General features: G+C 49.4%; 1 protein-coding gene across 6 annotated transcripts in view; it reads right to left on the bottom strand.

The window, feature by feature from the left end:
- The window catches only part of wdr17 (WD repeat domain 17), a 233,209-nt gene that overhangs the window by 164,592 nt on the left and 43,200 nt on the right, over positions 1–25,417 (bottom strand). For 3 of the 6 annotated variants that reach the window (XR_005461662.1, XM_038805766.1, XM_038805763.1), the window contains exon 4: positions 16,105–16,195. The exons of the other annotated variants lie outside the window; for them this stretch is intronic. The gene's annotated coding sequence lies outside the window, so the exon portion shown is untranslated. The remainder of the gene's footprint in view (positions 1–16,104; positions 16,196–25,417) is intronic. 6 annotated transcript variants of the gene reach the window in all.

A 25,417-nucleotide genomic window follows, 5' to 3' on the forward strand; every position in this document is an offset into this window, starting at 1 on the left:
ACCCTGCCTCAGCCCACCCCCCGCACCCTGCCTCAGCCCACCCTCCGCACCCTGCCTCAGCCCACCCTCCGCACCCTGCCTCAGCCCACCCCCAGCACCCTGCCTCAGCCCAGCCCCAGCACCCTGCCTCAGCCCAGCCCCAGCACCCTGCCTCAGCCCAGCCCCAGCACCCTGCCTCAGCCCACCCCCAGCACCCTGCCTCAGCCCACTGCCTCAACCCAGCCCCAGCACCCTGCCTCAGCCCACCCCCACCCTGCCTCAGCCCACCCCCACCCTGCCTCAGCCCACCCCCCCCCTGCCTCAGCCCACCCCCACCCTGCCTCAGCCCACCCCCACCCTGCCTCAGCCCAGCCCCAGCACCCTGCCTCAGCCCACCCCCACCCTGCCTCAGCCCACCCCCCACCCCTGCCTCAGCCCACCCCCCCACCCTGCCTCAGCCCAGCTCCCTGCCTCAGCCCACCCCCAGCACCCTGCCTCGGCCCACCCCCAGCACCCTGCCTCGGCCCACCCCCAGCATCCTGCCTCGGCCCACCCCCAGCACCCTGCCTCAGCCCACCCCCAGCACCCTGCCTCAGCCCAGCCTCAGCCCACCCCCACCCTGCCTCAGCCCACCCCCACCCTGCCTCAGCCCACTCCCACCCTGCCTCAGCCCACTCCCACCCTGCCTCAGCCCACTCCCACCCTGCCTCAGCCCACTCCCACCCTGCCTCAGCCCACCCCCACCCTGCCTCAGCCCACCCCCACCCTGCCTCAGCCCACCCCCACCCTGCCTCAGCCCACCCCCACCCTGCCTCAGCCCAGCCCCACCCTGCCTCAGCCCAGCCCCACCCTGCCTCAGCCAAGCCCCCTGCCTCAGCCCAGCCTCAGCACCCTGTGTGTTCTTAAGAGGAAATACTATGCAGATTCTACTTAAAAGGTAAAGTTGCTGTCGTCCCAGATGACCATTGGACCCATACTGCATCTGCATTATGAACCAGCTGTTCAGCAGCTGAGCTAAACCTGCTCTCAACATACTTATTAGAGTTCAGAACAATGAGAGGTGATCTAATTGAAACTTATGAGGGGGCTTGACAGGGTGGATGCCTGGGAATCTAGAACTGGGGGCTCAGTTTCAGGATAAGGGGTCTCCTATTTAAAAAAATGAGATGAGGATTTTTTTCCGATGTCAATCATGAATTTCTGGCATTCTGTACCCCAGAGATCAGTGATTCCTGAATATATTCTATCTGAGGGTGGTTGTCCTTTAAGGGCAACATAGCAGACTAAGGGTCACCTGGCCTGGGGGACTAATGGGAACTCAGTGAGGATTCACGCCAGGGGTGGAATCCTCTTAGGCATGAGGCTGGTCGGGAGCTAGCTGCAGTAATAATATTATTATTATTCAGCAGTCATGTGGCTGCTGAACAATTCTTATCCAGAAAACCTTTTTGTCTTTGTGGTGAATGTGATTCACACTATATATCGTTGCCAATATCACTCCATGTATATATGTTCGTTATCTACCCGTTGTAAGATCAATGCTGTATATAGTTGCCAATATAACTCCGTGTATATATGTTCACTATCCACCATTGTAAGTGCAGTTGCACTATCCGACCACCAGGGGAGTCGCTCTGGGAGTACGCGAGAGTTTGTACTGGGCTCCTCCCTTGGCTCCGCCCAGGACTCCTCCCCTGGGACCGATGTATAAAGATCAGTGCCTTAGAGCCAGCCTGCAGTTCATCTGAAGTTCAACGATGAATAGGCTGGCTCTGTTGTAAGTGTATTAAAGCCTATGTTCAGATCCAACTACACGTGTTCGCTGAATTGATGGTTCCATCAATTTAATACACTTAAGAAGCTGCCGAAGTAAAGCGTGGAATCCGCTCCAAAACCAGGACGTCTAGAACTCGATCCGCAGGATGCAGAGGCGAAAGAAACCTGCCACTGGCTGAAATGTTTTAAGGCCTACCTGGCCGAGATCAGCACCGCTGAAACTACGGAGGAACAAAAGCACAGCCTCCTGCATGCGAGGGTAAGCCACAGAATTTCGACACAACTAAATCCAGCCGGTTCCTACACCGCAGCGCTGGCAATTTTGGACAAAATGTATATTAGGCCCATGAACAAGGTCTTTGCCCGCCATGTGTTCACTACTCGCTGACAACGGTCTACTGAAACTTTAGCTGAATTTGCACGCGAGTTGAACAATCAAATGACTGCAATTACCAGGCTGTAACCGCGGCCGAACAAAGGGAGCTTGCTGTGCGGGACGTTTTTGTAGCGGGCCTTCGATCTAACTATGTATGCCAGAGACTATTAGAAAATGGGGCCCAGGGCTTAGAGACTACCGTAGAGGCTGCTATCACAATGGATGTTTCCTTCTGCAGCCTCAACTCGTTTCCCATGGATCCTGCTAACCCTGCATGGGCCCCCGACCTGAGGACCCCCCAAGCCTGTGCCGCAATGCCCCCCAGCTATCGCGCTGCCATAGCCGGTCGCCCTACTGTCCCAGTCAACTACCCAAGCTATCCAGCTGCTCCAGATAATTACTCAGCTCCCCCAGCCAGCTACTCAGCTTGCCAAACCAGTTATTCAACTGCTCCAGCCGACCACTATTCAGCTCCCCAAACCAGTTATTCAACTGCTCCAGCTTGCCACTTCTGTGGACAAAGCCAGCACCCGCGGCAGCACTGCTCAGCCCGATCCGCAACCTGCAGCAGCTGCGGGAAGAAAGGCCACGATGCTAGAGTGTGCCTCGGCAGAAGGGCCCCAGCCCTCAACACCCCAACAGTCCAAAAACATCGCCCCCGGCACCAGCAGGCCCGGGGGCCCGAAACGCTGCGGCCTATGCTCAGGCTCCGCCCACTCCCGCCACGTGCGATCCATGGGGGCCGCCATCTTGGCAAACCTCCACCATGCGGCCGGCCACGTGCGATTCATGGGGGCCGCCACCTTGGACGCCATCATCATCACCACCCTCCACGTGCGATCCACGCGCCCTAGCTGCATCCCCAGACTCAAACATCTCATCGGAGGAGTACGACCTCCCCGACAGTCACCACATGGCCCGCAACTCAGCGCAGTGTTCCTGCATCAAGCTCGCCAGAACGCAGCGGCATCTACTCGACAGGACGCCCGATCGGAAGAATTCGACTCCTCTGGGCACCCACCACGCGGCCCGCAACTCAACGCGGTCACCCTCGACCAATCTCGCCCCAAGCATCTGAGAAATTCGATGACGGAGGTCCAGATCAACGGGTACAACACGTCGTGCCTCTTCGACTCCGAGAGCACACAGAGCTTCATACACCCAGAGCTGGTAAGACGCTGTTCCCTCCCTATTTATCCCGTCAACCAAACTATCGCCCTCGCTTCGGGCTCCCATTCCATCCAAATCCAAGGCCGCACTACAGCAACGCTAACGATTCGAGGCGCAAGCTATTCCAAATTTAAACTGTATGTCTTGCCCGACCTCTGCGCGCCTCCTCTTAGGCTTGGATTTCCAAGGTAATCTCAAGAGTCTCATCCTCTGTTTCGGCGGGCCCCTGCCCCCACTCACTATCTGCAGCCTAGCCATGCTGCGCATCACCCCCCTCCTCTCTTCGCCAACCGGTAGCCACCCGCAGCAGGCGGTACAGCCTGCAGGATAGGGTATTTATCAGATAGGAGGTCCGAAGGCTGCTCAGTGAGGGGATCATAGAGGCCAGTAACAGTCCCTGGAGAGCTCAGGTGGTGGTCGCAAGACCGGGGAAAGATTCCGCATGGTCGTCGATTATAGCCAGACCATCAATCGCTTTACGCTCCTAGACGCGTATCCCCTCCCCAGAATTGCAGACATGGTAAACCAGATCGCCCAATAACGGGTATTTTCCACGGTGGATCTGAAGTCTGCATACCACCAGCTCCCAATCCGCCCGGAGGACCGCCACTACACGGCGTTCGAGGCCGATGGCCGCCTCTTCCATTTCCTCCGGGTTCCCTTCGGCGTCACTAACGGCGTTTCGGTGTTCCAACGAGCAATGGACCGAATGGTAGACCAGTACGGGCTGTGGGCCACGTTTCCATATCTGGATAATGTTACCATCTCCGGCCATGACCAGCAGGACCACGACGCCAACCTCCACCGTTTTCTCCAGACGGCCCAAAAATTAAACCTTACATATAACAAGGGGAAATGCGTGTTCCGCACAAACAGACTAGCCATCATCGGCTACGTCGTGGAGAACGGAGTCCTGGGCCCAGACCCGGACCGCATGCGTCCCCTCTTAGAACTCCCCCTCCCCCACGGCCCTCAAACGGTGCTTGGGGCTCTTTTCGTACTACGCCCAGTGGGTCCCCCAATATGCGGACAAAGTCCGCCCACTCTTCAAGGCCACACTATTTCCCCTGTCTGCTGAGGCACGCCAGGCCTTCAGCTGCATCAGGGACGACATCGCCAAAGCAGCCATGCGGGCGGTGGATGAATCCATTCCCTTTCAGGTTGAGAGCGACGCCTCAGAGGTAGCGCTAGCAGCCACTTTAAACCAAGCAGGGCGGCCCGTTGCATTTTTCTCACGTACCCTATCCGCTTCAGAACTCCGACACTCCTCAGTCGAGAAGGAAGCACAAGCCATCGTGGAGGCTATCCGACACTGGAGGCACTACCTCGCAGGTAGGAGGTTCACCCTCATTACCGACCAACGGTCGGTCGCCTTCATGTTCAACAATTCACAAAGGGGCAAAATTAACAATGACAAAATTCTTCGGTGGAGGATTGAACTCTCCACCTACAATTACGATATCAAATATCGACCGGGGAAGCTCAACGAGCCCTCGGATGCCCTATCCCGCGGGACATGCGCCAGCATGCAAATCAGCCGCCTAAAAGCCATCCATGATGACCTCTGCCACCCAGGGGTCACCCGGCCCGTCCACTACATCAGAGCCCGAAACCTGCCTTTCTCCAACGAGGAGGTAAAAGCGGTCACCAGGGACTGCCCGATCTGTGCGGAGTGCAAACCGCACTTCTATAGACCAGACAGGGCCCACCTGGTCAAGGCTTCTAGGCCCTTTGAACGCCTTGCGATCGATTTCAAAGGGCCACTCGGGAGAACATTATTGACGAGTTCTCCCGATTCCCCTTCATCCCATGCCCTGATATGACCTCCCACACAGTCATTAGGGCCCTGCATAGTGTCTTCACCCTGTTCGGTTTCGCCAGCTACGTGCACAGCGACCGGGGTGCGTCCTTTATGAGTGATGAGCTGTGTCAGTACCTGCTCGATAAGGGCATCGCCTCGAGCAGGACTACCAGTTACAACCCCGGGGGGAACGGACAGGTGGAGAGGGAGAACGCGACGGTCTGGAAGACGGTCCTACTGACCATAAGGTCCAGAAAGCTCCAAGTTTCCCAATGGCAGGAAGTCCTCCCTGACGCGCTCCACGCAATTAGATTCCCTCCTGTGTACAGCTACCAACCAAACCCCCCACGAGCGGCTCGTCATTTTTCCAGGGGCACCATCACAGGGGTCTCACTTCCGGCGTGGCTGAGGACGCCAGGCCCGGTTCTCCTAAGGAAGCACGTCAGGGCGCACAAAACTGACCCCATTGTTGAAAAGGTGCGCCTGTTTCATTCCAACCCACAGTACGCATTTGTTGAGTTCCCAGACGGTCGCCAGGACACAGTATCCCTCCGGGACCTGGCACCCGCTGGATCCAGCCCCCCATCTACCCCCACCAAGGAACTCCTTTCCCCGTTCCCTATGCGGCCGCCCCCTTGCGCCCCCGATTCTGCAAGCTCACCCCACCAGTCCCGAGCGCCAGCACCAGCGCGCCCCCAGTCTCCATTCGACCAGCAGGTGTATGAGGCTCGGACAAGACTCGCCACGGAGCCGGCAACCGTACCCCAGACCTCGACGCCGCCCAGCCACCGCAAGAGGCTGCAACCCCGGTGCTCCGCAGATCAAAACGGACAATTCGTCCACCGGACAGACTGAATCTTTGAGCCATCACCCCCGCCGGACTTGATTTTTTTAATAGGGGGTGAATGTGGTGAATGTGATTCACACTATATACAGTTGCCAATATCACTCCATGTATATATGTTCGTTGTATACCCGTTGTAAGATCAATGCTGTATATAGTTGCCAATATAACTCCGTGTATATATGTTCACTATCCACCATTGTAAGTGCAGTTGCACTATCCGACCACCAGGGGGGGTCGCTCTGGGAGTATGCGAGAGTTTGTACTGGGCTCCTCCCTTGGCTCCGCCCAGGACTCCTCCCCTGGGACCGATGTATAAAGATCAGTGCCTTAGAGCCAGCCTGCAGTTCATCTGAAGTTCAACGACGAATAGGCTGGCTCTGTTGTAAGTGTATTAAAGCCTCTGTTCAGATCCAACTACACGTGTTCGCTGAATTGATGGTTCCATCAGTCTTTGTTAATGGAATCCCTGAAAATGCATCTTTACATCTGACAACAAGGATGAATTATCATGACACTGCCTCTGGCCCAACACCTATGAGTATCCTGTGTTAATGGAAGTCTGAAGATAAATACTCAACAGAATGCCTCTCTGGGCGAATAGACCCATTTGACATATTGCCAGACTCTAAGTAATGTAGGATCAGAAAAGGTGGACAGTTACAAGGTGAATGAGCAAGGAAGAGAATATGGCAAGACCCCTGGGTCAGAATCCATAAGCAGCATGAGCGAAATACAAAAACGTTCCTATACTTAAATTGTGGACGAGGTGCGGTCCGGGACGTTGAGTGCATTAAAGAAAAACAAGCCTGTAAGATTAGGGCCTCACGGTAGCATGGTGGTTAGCATCAATGCTTCACAGCTCCAGGGTCCCAGGTTCGATTCCCGGCTGGGTCACTGTCTGTGTGGAGTCTGCACGTCCTCCCCGTGTGTGCGTGGGTTTCCTCCGGGTGCTCCGGTTTCCTCCCACAGTCCAAAGATGTGCGGGTTAGGTGGATTGGCCATGCTAAATTGCCCGTAGTGTAAGGTTAATGGGGGGATTGTTGGGTTACGGGTATACGGGTTACGTGGGTTTAAGTAGGGTGATCATTGCTCGGCACAACATCGAGGGCCAAAGGGCCTGTTCTGTGCTGTACTGTTCTATCTATCTATTGTAAAATAGAATCCCTGCAGTGCAGAAGGAGGCCATTCGGCCCATCGAGTCTGCACCAACCTTCCGAAAGAGCACCCTACCTCGGCCCATTTCCCTGCCCCATCCCCCTAACCCCACCCAACCTTTGCACATTAAGGGGCAATTTATCAAGGCCAATCCACCTAACCTGCACATCTTTGGACCATGGGAGGAAACCGGAGCACCCGGCGGAAACCCACGCAGACAGGGAAACTCTATACAGTCACCCAAGATCAGAATCGAACCTGGGTCACTAGCGTTGTGAGGCAGTCAAAGGTCTGAAAAGAAACTTACAGAATAATACAAAAAGAACATGGCCATGTGATGCTGGCAGCTAGAAGAGCCATGGCTTCAAATTTAAGAAGGAATTTGCATAAAAGGCAAAGAATTGCTGCAATTTAAAACATTTCAAAAGCTTAAAAAAAAGTGTTGGCACTAAAAAGCAGTGCTACAGCTTTACGAGCAAACAAAAAAAAGATACAGCTCAGAACACACTGTACCTGAATTGATACATTTCTTGCAAAGTACATTTGAATCCAAGCAACTACAGCTTGTGGGGGAAAGATTACTGCAGAGTCGTAAAGTGACAATATCCTTAAATAGGTAATACATTTAAAGTGGCAGTACACTTGAAACGGCAACCACAAGGAGGAACAAATGGCTATGGACAGGAAGATAGAGAAGACCCCAATAGAAGGCAACTTAAAAAAACGGTCCGTAAGCAATGGAGATCTTCAGGAAGAGACAACGTAAGAACTCAGGAGGCAAAGAAGACTTCAAAGAAGAGGCAACAAAGATCTCAGAAGAGATGCAAAAGATGACCCCAGATAGAGGGCAAAAGAGGACCTCAGATAGGCAATAGCAGGCCCCAAAAAGAGGGCAAAAGACAGACACCAGATTGAGGGAAACTCAAAAAAGATCATAGGCAGCAAAGACCTCAAAGAGGAGGCAATAGACATCCCAGAAAGTGGGCAAAAAGAAGATCCCAGAAGAGGACAATGAAAGACACCAGAAGGAGGAGACTGAAAAATCCTAGAAGGAGGGCAATAGATGACCCCACAAGAAGGGCAACAAGAGAATTTCAGAATGGAACCAAGTCAATACTTCGTCAGAGAAAGACCTGACCAACAGTTAAGTCAATAGGGCTTTGCTGAAGTTCAGACAAGTAGAAATGATTTCATTTGGGAAATGTATACATCCAGTAAGAACCAAATGGATTCTCCTCAAAAGAATCTCAGAAGTCAAAGACTTCAAACAAAACTTAGGAACTATTGAACATAAAGAGGAATCAGCAAAAAAGAATTAAACCTCTCGAGAAGACATTAAAACGACAAGATGAAATGACTGACAGCAAACTTGGAAAATAAAGAAGTTTCAAAACTAACTTGCAAAGTGAAGTTATGGATAAGGAGCAATTAATGAGACAATGTAGAATGAGCTGATGTATATGAAAAAGTGATGCACCATCAATTGGACTCGAGTCGTAGTGAAGTTCCAAACAACAGGCTTTAATACGCTAGATGTGAGCCCGGCAGTGGTCATACAGAGAAAGGCCGACTGCCAGCCAGTACGAGCTCTTATACCCCGCCTTGTAGGCGGAGCTACCAACCTCTCAGCAAATCGGCAGTGAGTCACATGACCAGCCACAACCAATTGGCATAGAGGCACATGACTTGCCTGGGCCAATGGGCAGCGAGGCTGCTGTACCAATGGCAGCTTGGTTCTCCAGTAATATGATCTCTCTAGCCATACTACCACAAAAAGCAATTAGAAATTAAGAATAAATCCATTGAAGAATTGAATCAGGAGAATAAGAGCTTGAAGAAGGGAAGCTTGGCAATAATAAATTAACTGAAGAAGCAAAGACATTGAAATTGACAACAGATTTAACAATCAAACAGAGAAAGAAACATTATGTGCCAGAAATAGGTTCCTAAACTGGTCACACAAACGAAAAAGCTCAAGAACCAATCTGATAAAATGGACGATGAAAAACATGCTGAATTGAAATGCTGAAAAGAGAAGAAACATTTATCAGACAACCTAGGTATCAGAAACAAGAGTGCCACGACCATTCCTTCACACGTGACTGACAAGATTGTGAACGAACTGTCAAGGCACAAGACTGTGTTGTGCTGTGAAGGGATGAGACCGCATGCAGTATAATGTAAGGCACTCGGCAGAGAAAGGATCAATGTGGGACTGGAGAGTGACACCGCCCACAGTGTGATGTATGTAGTCACATGGTCAGGGAACAATCTAGGACAGATCTGGGTGAGCAGCAAGTTTGCTCAGAACAGCTCCATGCAATCCTATATTTTGAACTGTACATAGTTGAAGACTACCAATAAAAGTATTTATGTTTAAAAACACAAGGCTCAAGGTCCCTGAATGGGCCACCCCACTGCAACATTAAAAAAAACGAATTTGAAGCACATAACATGAATCTTTGGAAGTGGACCATGTTGGTCCCCCAGAATAATTTGACCGGACCCCTATCATACCAAGGGTACGTGGAGGGAACGATCATTCTTAAATATGTGTAACACTTGAGGAGCAGAGAGATGCTCCAGCAGTCAATGTTGCCATCAAGTAATGTTATCAAACCCGTAAGCACCAAAGTACCTGATCAACCTCTTATAGACATCATGGATGTCTCCATGGAAGCCAGCAGTATAAACTACCTGTGTCAGAAGGGGTACCCGTTATTGCAGTTCCTGTTACTCTCAATCCAGAGGAAGCATCTCAGGCAGCAGAATTGCGCCGCTCGACAAGAAACAGAAAACCCCCTCAAAGACTTAATTTTATAATTGTCCAACTCATGTATATAATGTTTAGTCAGAATTTACGACTGAGTAAATTAGTTACTGAAGATTGTACAAAGGAGTTGAAAGGGGATCAATGTGGTGATTGTCCCGTTAAGGACAGCACAGCAGATTTACCTGGCCTGGGGGAACCAATAGGGACTCAGAGTAAGAAATCACCACAGGGAGAGGAGTGCTCTTAGGCAGGTAACATATAGGGAACGAGCTGCAGCCAAGTGACTATTGATCAATTCCTATTAATAAATCCTTCCGTGGTCATTAATGGAGTTTTGAAAGTGCATCTTTACACTGAGTTATACAGATTTTTGATCTACAAGGAGATGGAGGGTAAGAAATTTGAGTTGAACCACGATCAGATCAGCCATGATCTCATTGAATGTCAGAGTAGGTTTGAGGGGCCAAATGTCCTACTCACGCTGCTATCTTTCATGTTATTTAGGTAATTTGCAGTTTAAAGATGCAGATTTTCCCCTAAAGCTGAGCATGCACTTGCTGAATCTCTTTCCAGCAAGTTTCTTTACGTTCTTTATCAATGGTTGGAGAAGTAGGCTGCAAGGGTTGGGCACACTGGATATGTGGAGCTTGTTCAAGGAACAGCTATTGCATGTTCTTGATAAGTACGTACCAGTCAGGCAGGGAGGAAGGGGTCGAGCGAGGGAACCGTGGTTTACCAAAGAAGTGGAATCTCTTGTTAAGAAGAAGAAGGAGGCCTATGTGAAGATGAGGCGTGAAGTTTCAGTTGGGGCGCTTGATAGTTACAAGGAAGCGAGGAAGGATCTAAAGAGAGAGCTGAGACGAGCAAGGAGGGGACATGAGAAGTCTTTGGCAGGTAGGATCAAGGAAAACCCAAAAGCTTTCTATAGGTATGTCAGGAATAAAAGAATGACTAGGGTAAGAGTAGGGCCAGTCAAGGACAGTGGTGGGAAGTTGTGTGTGGAGGCTGAGGAGATAAGCGAGATACTAAATGAATACTTTTCGTCAGTATTCACTCAAGAAAAAGATAATATTGTGGAGGAGAATGCTGAGACCCAGGCTATTAGAATAGATGGCATTGAGGTGCGTAGGGAAGAAGTGTTGGCAATTCTGGACACGGTGAAAATAGATAAGTCCCCGGGGCCGGATGGGATTTATCCTAGGATTCTCTGGGAAGCCAGGGAAGAGATTGCTGAGCCTTTGGCTTTGATTTTTAGGTCATCATTGGCTACAGGAATAGTGCCAGAGGACTGGAGGATAGCAAATTTGGTCCCTTTGTTCAAGAAGGGGAGCAGAGATAACCCCGGTAACGATAGGCCGGTGAGCCTAACGTCTGTGGTGGGTAAAGTCTTGGAGAGGATTATAAAAGATACGATTTATAATCATCTAGATAGGAATAATATGATTAGGGACAGTCAGCATGGTTTTGTGAAGGGTAGGTCATGCCTCACAAACCTTATCGAGTTCTTTGAGAAGGTGACTTAACAGGTAGACGAGGGTAGAGCAGTTGATGTGGTGTATATGGATTTCAGTAAAGCGTTTGATAAGGTTCCCCACGGTCGGCTATTGCAGAAAATACGGAGGCTGGGGATTGAGGGTGATTTAGAGATGTGGATCAGAAATTGGCTAGTTGAAAGAAGACAGAGAGTGGTAGTTGATGGGAAATGTTCAGAATGGAGTTCAGTTACGAGTGGCGTACCACAAGGATCTGTTCTGGGGCCGTTGCTGTTTGTCATTTTTATAAATGACCTAGAGGAGGGCGCAGAAAGATGGGTGAGTAAATTTGCAGACGACACTAAAGTCGGTGGAGTTGTAGACAGTGCGGAAGGATGTTGCAGGTTACAGAGGGACATAGATAAGCTGCAGAGCTGGGCTGAGAGGTGGCAAATGGAGTTTAATGTGGAGAAGTGTGAGGTGATTCACTTTGGAAAGAATAACAGGAATAAGGAATATTTAGCTAATGGTAAAATTCTTGGTAGTGTGGATGAGCAGAGGGATCTCGGTGTCCATGTACATAGATCCCTGAAAGTTGCCACCCAGGTTGATAGGGTTGTGAAGAAGGCCTATGGTGTGTTGGCCTTTATTGGTAGAGGGATTGAGTTCCGGAGCCATGAGGTCATGTTGCAGTTGTACAAAACTCTAGTACGGCCGCATTTGGAGTATTGCGTACAGTTCTGGTCGCCTCATTATAGGAAGGACGTGGAAGCTTTGGAACGGGTGCAGAGGAGATTTACCAGGATGTTGCCTGGTATGGAGGGAAAATCTTATGAGGAAAGGCTGATGGACTTGAGGTTGTTTTCGTTAGAGAGAAGAAGGTTAAGAGGTGACTTAATAGAGGCATACAAAATGATCAGAGGGTTAGATAGGGTGGACAGCGAGAGCCTTCTCCCGCGGATGGAGGTGGCTAGCACGAGGGGACATAGCCTTAAATTGAGGGGTAATAGATATAGGACAGAGGTCAGAGGTGGGTTTTTTACGCAAAGAGTGGTGAGACCGTGGAATGCCCTACCTGCAACAGTAGTGAACTCGCCAACATTGAGGGCATTTAAAGATTTATTGGATAAGCATATGGATGATAATGGCATAGTGTAGGTTAGATGGCCTTTAGATTTTTTTCCATGTCGGTGCAACATCGAGGGCCGAAGGGCCTGTACTGCGCTGTATCGTTCTATGTTCTAATGTAAGACTATGGATATGGTGCTTGATGTTAAGCTGCAGCAAAATCGAATGGAGAACATTTCACCCGATATATAGACCACGAGGATTTCCTCTCTCAGGACTGAGAGTGGACTGCGTGTTCAATTGTGTTGCATCCTAGGCAATGGAAACTATAAATTCCGGAAGTGTTTGAGTTTCACAATCCAATCACAATCTTCTGATTAGTAAGTTTGCGGATGACACAAAGATTAGTGGCGATGCGATAGTGAAGAGAATTGTCAGAGGATACAGCAGGATTATAGATCGGTTGGAGACTTGGGCGGAGAAATGACAGATGGAGACAGATGACAAACAAATGTGAGGAAATGCATTTTGAAAGGTCTAATACAGGTGGGAAATATACATTGAACGGCAGAACCCTTAGGGGTATTGTCACATAGAGGTCTGGACGTACAGGTCCACAGATCACTGAAAATGGCAATGCAGGTGGAGAAGGTAGTCAAGAAGGCACACGGCATGTTTGCCTTCATCGGTCAATGCTACTCATTGAGTATCAAAATTGGCAAGTTATGTTGAGTTGTACAGGACCTTGGTTAGGCCACACTTGGAATATTGCATACAATTTGGGTCGCCACACTACCAGAAGGATGTGGAGGCTTTACCAGGATGTTGCCTGGTGTGGAGGGTATTAGCTATGAGGAGAGGTTGGATAAACTCTGATTTTTTTCATTGGAACGTCAGAGGTTCCAGTGATAGAAGTCTACAAAATTATGAGTGGCATGGACAGAATGGATAGTCAGAGGGTGGAAAGGTCAATTACTAGGGGATATATGTTTAAGGTGCGAGGGGTAAAGTTTAAAGGAGATGTGCAAGGGAAGCTTTTTAGACAGAGGGTAGTGAGTGCTTGGAACCCACTGCTGGGGAAGGTGTTGGAAGCAGGTATGATAACGACGTTTAAGAGACATCTTGATAAATATATGAATAGGATGGAAATAGAGGGATAAGAACCTCGGAAGTACAGGAGGTTTTTGCATCATGATTGGCACAGGCTTGGAGGGCCAAAAAGCCTATTCCTGTTTGTTCTCTTTGTTCTATCATCACAGAAAGAAAATTCTGCTATAAATCAACATGCAACTATATATCTCCATTCCCATTCTCAAGCCTTCACAGCCATGAAGTAAATCATGGATAATCTGTCTTATTTGGTTGCAAGGAGAATGTTGGCCAAGACCCCTGTTCTTCTTCAAAAAATGCCACAAATGTTTACATATGCCTGATGTGGAGAGACGGGCACTGAGTTTATCATTTAATCCAAAAAAACAGCACCTCTTGCAATGCAGCACTCTCTCAGTATCGCAGTAAAGTGTTAACCAGAGATTATGTGTTCCGGTCTCCTGTGGTGATTGTCCCTTTAAGGGCAACACAGCAGAGTAAGGATCACATGGCCTGTGTGACCAATGATGAGTGAAGCTTCTAAGCAGAGACATTTTGGGGAGGTGGCTGCAGCCATGAAGTTGCTGTACAATTCTTATTAATTAAATACTTTTGTATTCACAAACAAAGTCTGTGAAAGTGCATCTTTACATCCCCGGAGTAGATTTTTCATTTATTCACAGGTTGTGGGCTTAAGTATCAAGGTCAGCATTTACTACCCAGGGTGAATTGCCCTTGAGAAGGTGGTTGTGGGTTGCCTTGCTGAGTATTTTTAAAATACTATTTCATGGGATGTGGGCCTTGCAGGTAAGGACACCATTTATTGTCCAGCCTTGAGATGGTGGTGCTGAGCCACCTTCTGGACTGCTGCAATTTTTTTCCATGAGGTTCGATTTTTCTGCAGTTGATTGGATTGGTTTTGATTTATTGTCACATGTACCAAGGTACCGTACGTACAGTCCAGACAGATCACTCCATACAGGAAAAAACATAGGGCATACATAAATACACAATGTAAATACATAGGCACAGGTTTTCATGCAACTGAATGTCCTGTTAAGATAACTTCAAAGGGCAGTTAAGAGTCAGCCACTTGTAGGTCTATAGCCTCAGCTGGACCAGATCAGGTAAGGGTGGCACATTTCCCCCCCTGAAGGACATAAGTAAACCAAGTGGGTTCTGTTGAAGAGTCACACGGACTCAAAACTCTGTTTCTCTCTCTCGACAGATGCTGCCGACCTGCTGAGTTTATCCAGCATTTGCGTTTTTATTTCAGATTTCCAGCATCTGCGGTATTTTGCTTTTATTTGGGTTTTTTGCGACAATTAATAATAATGAATAGACAAGCTTTTAATTCCAGATTTTATTAATTGCGTTTTAAATTCCAACAGCTGCCAACTCCCGAATAAAGTCAGCACTGAGGTGTTTAATATTTTTACATTCCACCTGACAGAAACCCACCTGTTTGGCAGGGTGGTGGGGAAGGGAGAATAAAAATTCCCCTCATAGAATACAGGACTGGCGGTGGGGATGGGGTTGCAGGGAGTGGGGAGGATGGAGGTGCTCATTGTCTTAAACTTCGAGCTGGGTTGTTCAGAGGTGTCATCAGGACACGTCATTCTAACCCCATTTCCTGAAGCAACGGCTGTGGAGAGAGACAGCTGCGGAGGGATACTCTCAGGAGCATGGCGGAGGTGCTTTAGTATTCCTCAAAGTATTCCTGAAGAAGTCAAACACCACCGCTGACTCAAGGGTGCCCCTGGCTTGTCACTGACCAAATGAGGGGAGATTCATTCAGGAAGGCACTGAGCGCACCGAAAGACTTGGTTAGGAACGTTGTGGCGGTGAAGCCGAGGTGTTGGTCAGAGCGCACAAACCTCCAAACACCTCATCTAGCTGACATTCCAAGCACCACCTGCCCCACATGTGGCGGAGTCCGCTCATCGTGAATTGTACTTCTAGGCCCTCTCAGAATCCATCGATCCGGAGCAGAAGCAAATCATCCTCGATCCTGAGGGACTGCTTAAGAAGAGGAGGAGAAGATATTTGGTCCTTCAAACCTATGCCTGGTCTTTGAGAGTTCTCCAGTTCAATATCCACCCAGCTCTTTCCCTAAAACCCTGCAAATTCTGCCTTTTCAAGTGTACTGCCAGGTCGCTGTTGAGAGTTACTATCAAATCTACTCCTACTGCCCTTCCAGGCAGTGCATTCTAGATCATAGGGGAGGTGATGGTGCAGCGGTATTGTCACTGGACTAGTAATCCAGACCACCCAGGATAATGCTTTGGGTCCTGTGTTCAAATCCCACCGTGACGGGTGATGAAATTTGGATTGAATAAAAATCTGGTATTAAAAGTCTAAACCATTGTCAATTATCGTAAAAGCCCATCTGGTCCACTAATGCCCTTTTGGGAAGGAAATCTGCCTTCCTGACCTCGTCTGGCCCACATGTGACTCCAGACCCACAGCAATGTTGTTGACTCTGAAAGACACTCTGAATTGGCCACCCAGTTCAAGGGCAATTTGGGATGAGCAATAAATGTTTGCCAAGTCAGCGACGCATAAAACAAACAAGAATAATAACAACTCACTGCGTACATCAAAAGTTTATTTTGCCAATTAAATTATATCTCCGTTCCAGAAGTACAGCTTCAATTTTCAAAGTGTGCCAGTGGCTTAAGGTGCCGTCCTTAATAGAAGAGAAATAGGGTTGAGGTAAATAGCTCCAGTTCAAATAAAAACAGAAAATGCTGGAAACACTCAATTTCAGATCAGTGATCTTTCGTCACGATCCTGCCACCCTGAAACGTTATCTCGGTTTCGCTCTTCACAAATAATGCCCGACCCACTGAGTATTTCCAACATTTTTCTGTTTTAGTTTTGAATTTCCAGAGTTGTTTTGCTTTTATATTGGCTCCAGTCGAAGAGCTGATAGTAGGACTCGAAAGACGGGCCGAACAGCCTGTGCGGTGATTTTCATGATGCCTCTGGGAATTCCTACAATGCAGAAGGAGGTCGTTTGGCATTTTGAGTCTGCACTGACCCTCTGAAAGAGCACCCGGCCTATCCCTGTAACCTCATAACCCCATCTAACCTACACATATTTGGACACTAAGGGGCGATTTAGCATGGTCAATCCACCTAACATCTTTGGACTATGGAAGTAAACCGGAGCACCCGGAGGAAACCCACGCAGACACGGGGAGAGAATGTGCGAACTCCACACAGAGAGTCACCTAAGGCCGGCATTGAACCAGGGTCCCTGGCGCTGTGAGAGACCAGTGCTAACCACTGTGCCACCCTGCCGGGAAGAACTAAGTCCGACAAAGAAACACACCAAATGAAAAATCCAGATGTAGCATAGCAAAGCATTGCTACTCTAATTCATCTTGTGGGAAGCAGGCTTCCTCTGTATGTCGTGATCCTTGCGAGAGCTATATTGTTTGCCAAATTAATGTGCATTTATTCTGCTCCAGTAAACATCACTGGCTGCGTGTAAAATGTATAATACAGTGGAGCTAATTACATTCATTGCACAATAATTCCATGCAGTCGAGGTGTAATGAGAAGGTTTATTTAATTCTCAGGTAAGGAGAAACTGCCTTTTAAACGACAAATAAAAGAGAGAGAGAATGCTGAGTCCGAGAAAATGCAGGAAGGAAACAGCTCCAAATGTAGGTCGAGGGCTGGGTTCAATGCTGCTCGTCATAGCGGGATCCATGGTAGCCGGGCCTACTTAATCATGGAAGAAGCCCCAAGTCAGTCTCCCAGCAACGGCAAAATCTTTCATGATTAAGTCAGAGGGTGAAAGGGCCTGACCTTGGATTCCTGGTCGTTGCTAACAGGATGTCAATTGGGCTCATCAATGAGTCAATCAACAACATTATCCCTGAGCCCATTGCAGATGAGTGGTGGCTCAGGAATTAAGTGCGAGTCACACCGTTTTTCTGAGCCTCATGAAACCTGCCCGACCTGCCCAGAGTATTGGGAAGGTGGCGGGGATGCGTGGAGGAGTGCCCTGTGCTATCAAGCACTCTGTGCCCGATAGAAGGAACCACCATCAGGATAGGGGTGCCCACAAATCCATCTCCCTTCGCTGGCCTCTGACCCCATGCCATCCACCCTCTCCTGTGATTCCAATTCCACCTTCACTGACCTTTGGTGTGGACCTCTGCAGGATGGGTTGCCATCAGCTGCCACTGCTGGGGTCGTTGACCTCTGTTGGCTGGTAGCTCTCGTCAGGTCACCTCAATCACCTAGGATGACCCGATGGTAGCCATTAATATGGGGAGGCAGTGGTGCAGTGGTATTGCAGCTGGAGACCCGGAGATCCAGGATAATGCCCTGGGGACCCAGGTTTGAATACCACCATGGCAGAATGGTGAAATTTGAATTCAATAAAATATTTGAAATTAAAAGTCTGATGATGACCATGAACCCATTGTCAATGTCGGAAAAACTCATCTGGTTCACTCATGCCCTTTAGTGAAAGAAATCGGTCTTCCTTGCCTGGCCTACATGTGATCTTAGGTCCATGGTGCTGTGAGGCAGCAGTGCTATCCACTGCGTAACCATGTAGCGAAATATTCTTACTTTTATATTCCATTCACTTGGAATAAACAACAACATTCGATTTGCTTACTAATCACTTACTGAACCTGCCTACTAACCTTTGATGATCCATGTACCAGGAAAGCCAAATTCCTGTGTAGTGCGGAGGTTTTTTAAATTTCATTTACGGTATGTGGGCGTCTCTGAACCCAAACATTTATTGACCATCCCTAATTACCCTTCAGACCGTGGTGGTGTGCTGCCTTCTTGAACTGCTGCAGTCCGTGTGGTGCAAGTACGCCCACTGCGTTGTTAGGGAGGGAGTTCCAGCATTTTGACCCAGCGGCAATGAAGAAACAACGATATATTTTGTAATTTCTAAGTGATTAAACACTTAGATTAAACAGTCCAGCAAACACACACAAACGCGCAACTGCTTCTCAACTAAACTTCCCATGAAAAAACGGAAGCCTCTTTTATTCTCTCCTTCCAAAATCTTTATTGATATTGTCACACGTAGGCTTACACTAACATTGCAGTGAAGTTACTGTGAAAATCCCCCAGTTGCCACACTCGGGCGCCTGTTTGGGTACACAGAGGGAGAATTCAGAATGTCCAATTCACCTGACAGCATGTCTTTCGAGACTTGTGGCAGGAAACCGGAGCACCCGGAGGAAACCCACGCAGACACGGGGAGAATGTGCAGACCCCTCACAGGCAGTGACTCAAACCGGGAATCGAACCTGGGACTCTGCCGCTGAGAAGCGACAGTGTTAACCACTTGTGCTACCCCCAATGTGCTACCGTGCATCCGGGACTTTATTTCTAGCATACCCTACAGGCAGGCTTTTTTTATATGGCACATCTTTTTAAAATGAAATATTATTTTACAAAAGCATAAACTTTACACACAAAATCACATCTCCCCCCAACCCTCCCCACTCCCAGCCCCCCACCCCACAACCCCCTTTTTAGCCATGAACAAATCAGTCAGGCGGTTTCACTTTGGTCTGAAGCGGAATGTTGGCTGAGGGACCTCAGTGGGTTTTCTCAGAAGTGGAAGATTTTGGCAGTCCACTTTTCTGTGTTCAGGTTCAACAGTTGCAGCTACAGTTTCATCAGTTGAATCAAGTCAGGTTTCACCAACTGGAGCAGATGATTCCCAGAAATCTTCCACTGTGACTGAAGGAAATTTGGGCATTTGGATTTGATTTCTCTAATCTAGTCAGTGTGATTCTTCCAGATAATTACAGGAAGATTCAAAATCACAGGTCAGTGCTCCTGGAGGCTTGAAAATTCTTCTCAGGAGCCACTTTAATGTTCCACGGTAATGTCTGAGCCAAACAGACTGATCCAGATTAAACTCATAAGGTTTACTTGCGTCACGTGTGGTTTTCTGATCACATTCTTTGAACCGAATCCACCCTGGTATTACAGTCGCCTTCCCAACTCCAGCTCAGTTGGGGATGCATCTATTGTTGAATGGGAAGTGTTACAATACATCCTCAAAAAAGGCCTCCAGCTTCAACTTCCAATCTGTTTGCATCCTCTCCTTTAACGTGCCCATTTTGAATGTCTGGTTGAAGCGCTCTGCTTCACCGTTTGTGGCTGGGTGGTGAGGCATTATCTTTCAGGGCTATTTGAAATTCGCATTGTCAACACAATCTGCTCTGGTAATCCAAAAGTAGTGAACACATTCAAGAGAGCATCATTGGTCTTTGTTGAAGTGGTCGACTTCACGGGAATGACACAAGACCACTTTGTGTGGGCACCCACCACAGTCAAGAACGTACGTCCCAGTCCAGCAAAGTCGTTTGATTCCCGGCGTGGGTCACTGTCTGTGCAGAGTCGACACGGGTACTCCGGTTTCCTCCCACAAGTCCCGAAAGACATGCTTATTAGGTGGATTGGACATTCTAAATTCTCCCTCTGTGTACCTGAACAGCCGCCGGAGTGTGGCGACAAGTGGATTTTCACAGTGGCTTCATTGCAGTATTAATGTAAGCCTACTTGTGACAATAAAGATAATTCTTATTTTACATGCAGTTTTTGCCAAGGGCGGTCAGGCCAAGCTCACAGATGCAATGGGGCAGGTGCAGGAGATGACTTAATTTCTTGCCATAGTAGGCAGCCACTGACCATGGGCTGGATTCTCTGTTTTTGGGACTATGTCCCCATGCCGTCATAGAAACTGTGGACTGTCACGCCAGAAAGACTGGCGTGAAAGGGCCACATATTCATAGCTACAGGGGGCTACAGGGTCCCGGCGTACAACTAGCAGATTTTGCTGCAGATACGGGCTCCCAACTTCCGGGTCGGAGGCCGCGCATGAGCACAGACGGTGGCCTCCAGTGGCCGCGCCGTGCTCCATGGTGGACTCAGACCGTGGAGCTGGACATTAAAAATAGACCCCCTAATCGGCCCCGTGCCCATCCCTGACTGTCGCCCAAACATTGCCCGGCCGCCTATAAGGACCCCCTTGCCCTCCGATCGGCCCACCCCCGACCAGGGCGGCCGCGGATCGAGTCCGCGGCCGCCACTCTAGATTCCCGACCAGCAGCACCATGAGTGGTCCGCGCCGTTGGGACTTTGGCCGATCGGGGCGGAGAATGGTGGAGTGGGCCTCCAGCATTGTCCCCGGGTAGGTGCTATGCGACGTAGCGTACTCTCTGAGTATGCCGCTTTTCGGGGCACGCACAATCGGGGAACCGGCGCCGATCCTGATTCCGTGGGGGGAAATGGATTCTCCGCCCGGGTGCCGGCCGCAATTTTGGCGTCGGGGTGCGGAGAATCCAGCCCCATGCCTTTGATTTCTTTATCAGCTGTGGCCATCACACATGTAGACGAGCCAATGCTTTTGTTTTGACAATTCCCATGTGCCTGAGGTGAACGTCTTGTGGTGAGATAACCACTGTAGTTATGTGTACTGCAGTAGGGGGATGAATGCCTGTACCTGTAATACAGGTTCCTCCGGTCAGCCCCTGCCGGCTAGCTCCGCCCACAGGGAGCTATGTATAAATGTATGAGAGCTGCTCAGACCCTTAGTCTACTGTTGCAGATGGAGGGACAACATCGTACAGCAATAAAGCCTCTATTGTACTAGTCTCTCGGCTTTGAGTATAATTGTTAGCGCCACACTTCTTCTAACACTTATATTTGGAATTTTGGAGGAATAACACCTCGGATCCTTGTAACAAACAACCGTCTTGCAGAGTTAGTTCAAATCTTCCATGTAGTAAGGACAAAGACATCACACTGTTTTTGCATCCGCTAGCCTTATCTGCTGGCGTGCTCTTGTGTTTGTATGCTCTGTCCCTTGCTGCCATGCTCTGATTATCATTACCCTGAACGCTACCTCGCCCTCTTGTCTTGGCCTGTCCAGTTAATTTATCATATCTTCCTTCAATTGATCCTTTGACTCCACTCTGCAGTTTAAAGCTCTGTCTACTGCCCCAGTGCCAGTTGTATCATTGGCTTTAAGGTGCTTTGGGATATCCGGAAGTTGCAAAGGGTGCTTTGTAAAGGCAAGTACTTACTGATGCAGGTTGATTCTGCGTGACCTCTCACTTCACTGATCGGTGCAGCCTGACTGAATTCAATTAGATGCCTCCCCAAATAATTGGCTAAAACCGATGGTTCTAGTCCACGCACAATTTCTTGTCACCTTAAATATATGACGCAACCTTTGAGTGGGAGTCAATGAGACCCAAATTAAGTCCTAATTAAGACCGAGACTACCATCTGCTATACGAGTGTAATTTGGCACAAACATCACCTTTTTACGGCACAAAGTCAAACAGTTTTACTCCTGCTGCTTTTAAAATACATTTGGTCTGATTTTGTACCAAAGAGTTCAGATTAATCAACTGAGAATCTGTTGTTCATCAAATGATTCACTAATAAAACAGGTCTCATTAGAAAATCTAAATCTCACTGAAAACATGGCTTGGTTTTCATCGACACAGTGCAGGCATGATAGAAATGTCTATGTCTCAACATTTTGCTGTTAATGACACAGAGTCTGAGCATTCACAAGCTGCTTGTACCATATTTCAGAGACATCTGGTGCAGGCAAGGACTAAACGCTCAGATGATTTGCAAGTAGGGACAGTAACAAAGCTGTCCAAATATTTAAAAAAAGGAGGAAAAAAAGAAGCAAGTTAACTACAGCGGAATTTGAACGGATCGAGGTATTGGACAGATAAAAAGGACAAATGCAAGTTAGGACTGGGGTAAAGGAATGAGCATGGGGAGTATCAAACAGACCAGAAGGCAAACACACATTTTGAGGAATCAGGTGCAGAATTTGCTGAAAATGTTGCAATATGCTGTGCGACAGCAGTCAAAATGAAACATAGCAAGACACCCATGAGCTTGAAGTGTGTAGCCAGAGGGACAGAACATAAATCTCGATGCAAATCGAGATTTTTTTTTCTTCGAGAGCATCTGTTTTCACGACTGGAGTAATGTGCAGAATTCTGGTCACAGTGAGGAACTCCTGTTTTCAGGAAAAGTTGCAGGGTACTAAGCAAATTTTGCTGCAATCAGGCACAGTCAACATGATTTTGTGAAAAGGACACATCATGTTTGACTAACTTATTAGAGTTACCTGAGGAAGTAACATGCAACAAGAATAAAGGGGAACCTGTGACTGTGCTGCACTTAGTAGGTTAGAGGGCACAATTCTCCAGAAAAGTTTCTAAGTGCGGTAGCGAGCGGGAAATGCCGCGAGCTTCCGGCGCTCAGCCCAGCAAGGCCGACAATGTAACTGAACCTTAATTGGTCCACTTAACGAGGCCTCATGGGCTTCTCGCTGCAAATGAAGGCTCGCCAGCTGATTCGCCAGCACCGCGCTCGCCAGCGCCCCGCTAACAAGGTCGAGCAACACTGAAGCTGCACTTGCTCAGCCAACCTCAGCCAGCTCGCAACAACGGCACCGAGGAGACTGGCTCCAAGATTCGGAGATGCTGACCTGGGGAGACATACAGATGCTGTGGAGGCCAGGAGGGATGTCCTGTTTCCCCGAGGGAGAGTCAGCCACAAGGCAGCCAGTGCTGCCTGGGATGAGGTGGCGGCAGCTGTCAGCTTGGGGAGTGTGACCAGGAGGACTGGCCTCCAGTGCCGTAAGATGGTCAACAACCTACAACAGGCAGCACGTGTGAGTAGACACCAACACCCCCCAAGAGAATATTCTCCCCTAACCCCCCATGTGACCCCAACCCTTCCTCCAACCCCCCTTCAGCCCCCCTAACCCTCCCTTCAGTCCTACCCCCCACACTGTGAACCATGCGTGTGGATAACAATGCCCTCTCTGTTTCTCCTCAGGAAAAGCTCTCCCATAATCGGCGGGAGAGGGCCCAGTCTGGCGGTGAGGTGCCGGACTTGAGAATCTTCACCTCCTTTGTGGAACAGGCCCTGGAGGTGACTGGTGCGGCCGAGGACAGATCGGTCACCCACGCGGAGGTTGGCGGATGCCGCAGAGGTGAGGAACCACCGGGCTCCAACCAGAGGACCTGTCAAATGTGAGTTGTTATTGCCAAACTGACTGACCCATCCCTCCCATTGACCACATCTCCATTCTCCTGCACATCCTCAGCCGACAGTGCCGGACCATCACAGGCGGCACCCTCTCCTGACTCCGTGGAGAACACCCCATGGAGAGCTCCGAGGTTGCAACCATTATAGTCGCAACACAACTGTCGCCCCCACCCTCCACCAGCGCAAAGACACACACCTTGGTGGGACATGTTAGCGGACAGGCTTCGGGGGCATAATCTGGTGAGCACCACACTGCTGCTGAGGGGCTGGTTTAGCAATGGATGGTTTAGCACGGGCTAAATAACTGGCTTTTAAAGCAGGCCAGCAGCGTGGGTTCAATTCCTGTACCAGCCTCCCCGAACAGGCGCTGGAATGTGGCGACTAGGGGCTTTTCACAGGAACTTCATTTGAAGCTTACTTGTGACAATAAGCGATTTTCATTTTTATTTCATTTCATGTACATGAGATGGAGGCAGGAGCCCCCAGGCAGGACTCAGTGGGACGGCTGCTGGATCCTCGGACCCAGCTGGGTCCCAGCCTGATGCTGAGCCTGTGGTATAGAGGGGGATGGGACGTTTCGGCGTGGCCAGTTCGGCGTGGCTGATTTTGCGTGGCCAGTTCGGCGTATCCGATTCGACGGAGGCATTTTTTGGTGGAGGGACGTTTCGGCGTCTAATTACCGAATTAGTTAAATCAGTAGACCCTATTGAATTCCTGAGGGGTATTGCTCATAATTACGAAATGAAGAAGTAATTTCTAAGATTAAATAGCTTTACTAGGTTTTTTAATTAATTGGTTTTTATAATACAGTTTTAGCAAAATTTTAAAGACAGTTTAAATATTTTAAATATAGAGATGCTGATGACGTCAAAATGTCCTGGCGCCTAAACGGCTGCGCCGAATAGTCCAATTATTTCCCGGACGCCGAATCGGCCACGCCGAATCAGCTACGCCAAATGGGCTACGCCGAAACGTACCAAACCCGGTATAGAGGTACTCAGAGCTGATGGAGACAATAGGGTGCAGCCGGGACATTCAGGTGAAGATGTCAATGTCACTCCAGCAGATCTATAGCTGAGTGAAGGAGTCCCAGAGGCTAAGGGCGCAGGAGATGGTGCCAGCAATGAGTGGCACCGAGGTCAACACTGTTAGGGTGGCGACCACAGTGGACAGCCTGGTGCACGACGTCGGCACAATGAGTGAAAGTGTACTAGGCGTCGCGCAGTCGGTGACGGCCATGGCTGAGAGTCGCGGCAGAATGTCTGACTCGCTGGAGGATGTCACCCAATACCAGGCTGACCTTGATGACGTTCTGCGGGATATGTCCCAGTCGCAGGTGGGCATCGCTGATGCACTGCAGAGCATGTCCCAATCACTGAGGAGCTTCACCAATGGCGTCGACATGATGGTGCGGACCATGGGGAGTCTCCAGGGCTTGCAGAGCCAGATGCTGCAGGGACAGCCGGGGCTTAAACCAGCTGCCCCTCTGTTCCAGGGTGAACCCCAGGGCCCTCTGGGCACCGACCGAGAAGAGGGGGCACTGAGTGCCAATCTGAACCCGTCCCATGGAGTGGCGATGGTGGCCACCAGCTCTCCAACTTCTGTGCATGTGCCGTCGACAAGTGAGCCGGGTCCTCTGGCCCCAGAGCCCACAGAGAACACCCGCCAGGGGCATCGAAGGCCATGCAACAAGGTAAGCAGTTGGCTGACTCCAGCTTTGATGTACATTCTAGGGAAACACCTGCACGTAGTGTTAGAGCTAGGAGGGCCAAGCACGTTGAGGATCATTGAGGGCACCGGGTGAGAGGGTAGAGGTTGAAAT

Source organism: Scyliorhinus canicula, chromosome 8 (assembly GCF_902713615.1).
Source record: "Scyliorhinus canicula chromosome 8, sScyCan1.1, whole genome shotgun sequence".
Taxonomy (NCBI): Eukaryota; Metazoa; Chordata; class Chondrichthyes; order Carcharhiniformes; family Scyliorhinidae; genus Scyliorhinus; species Scyliorhinus canicula.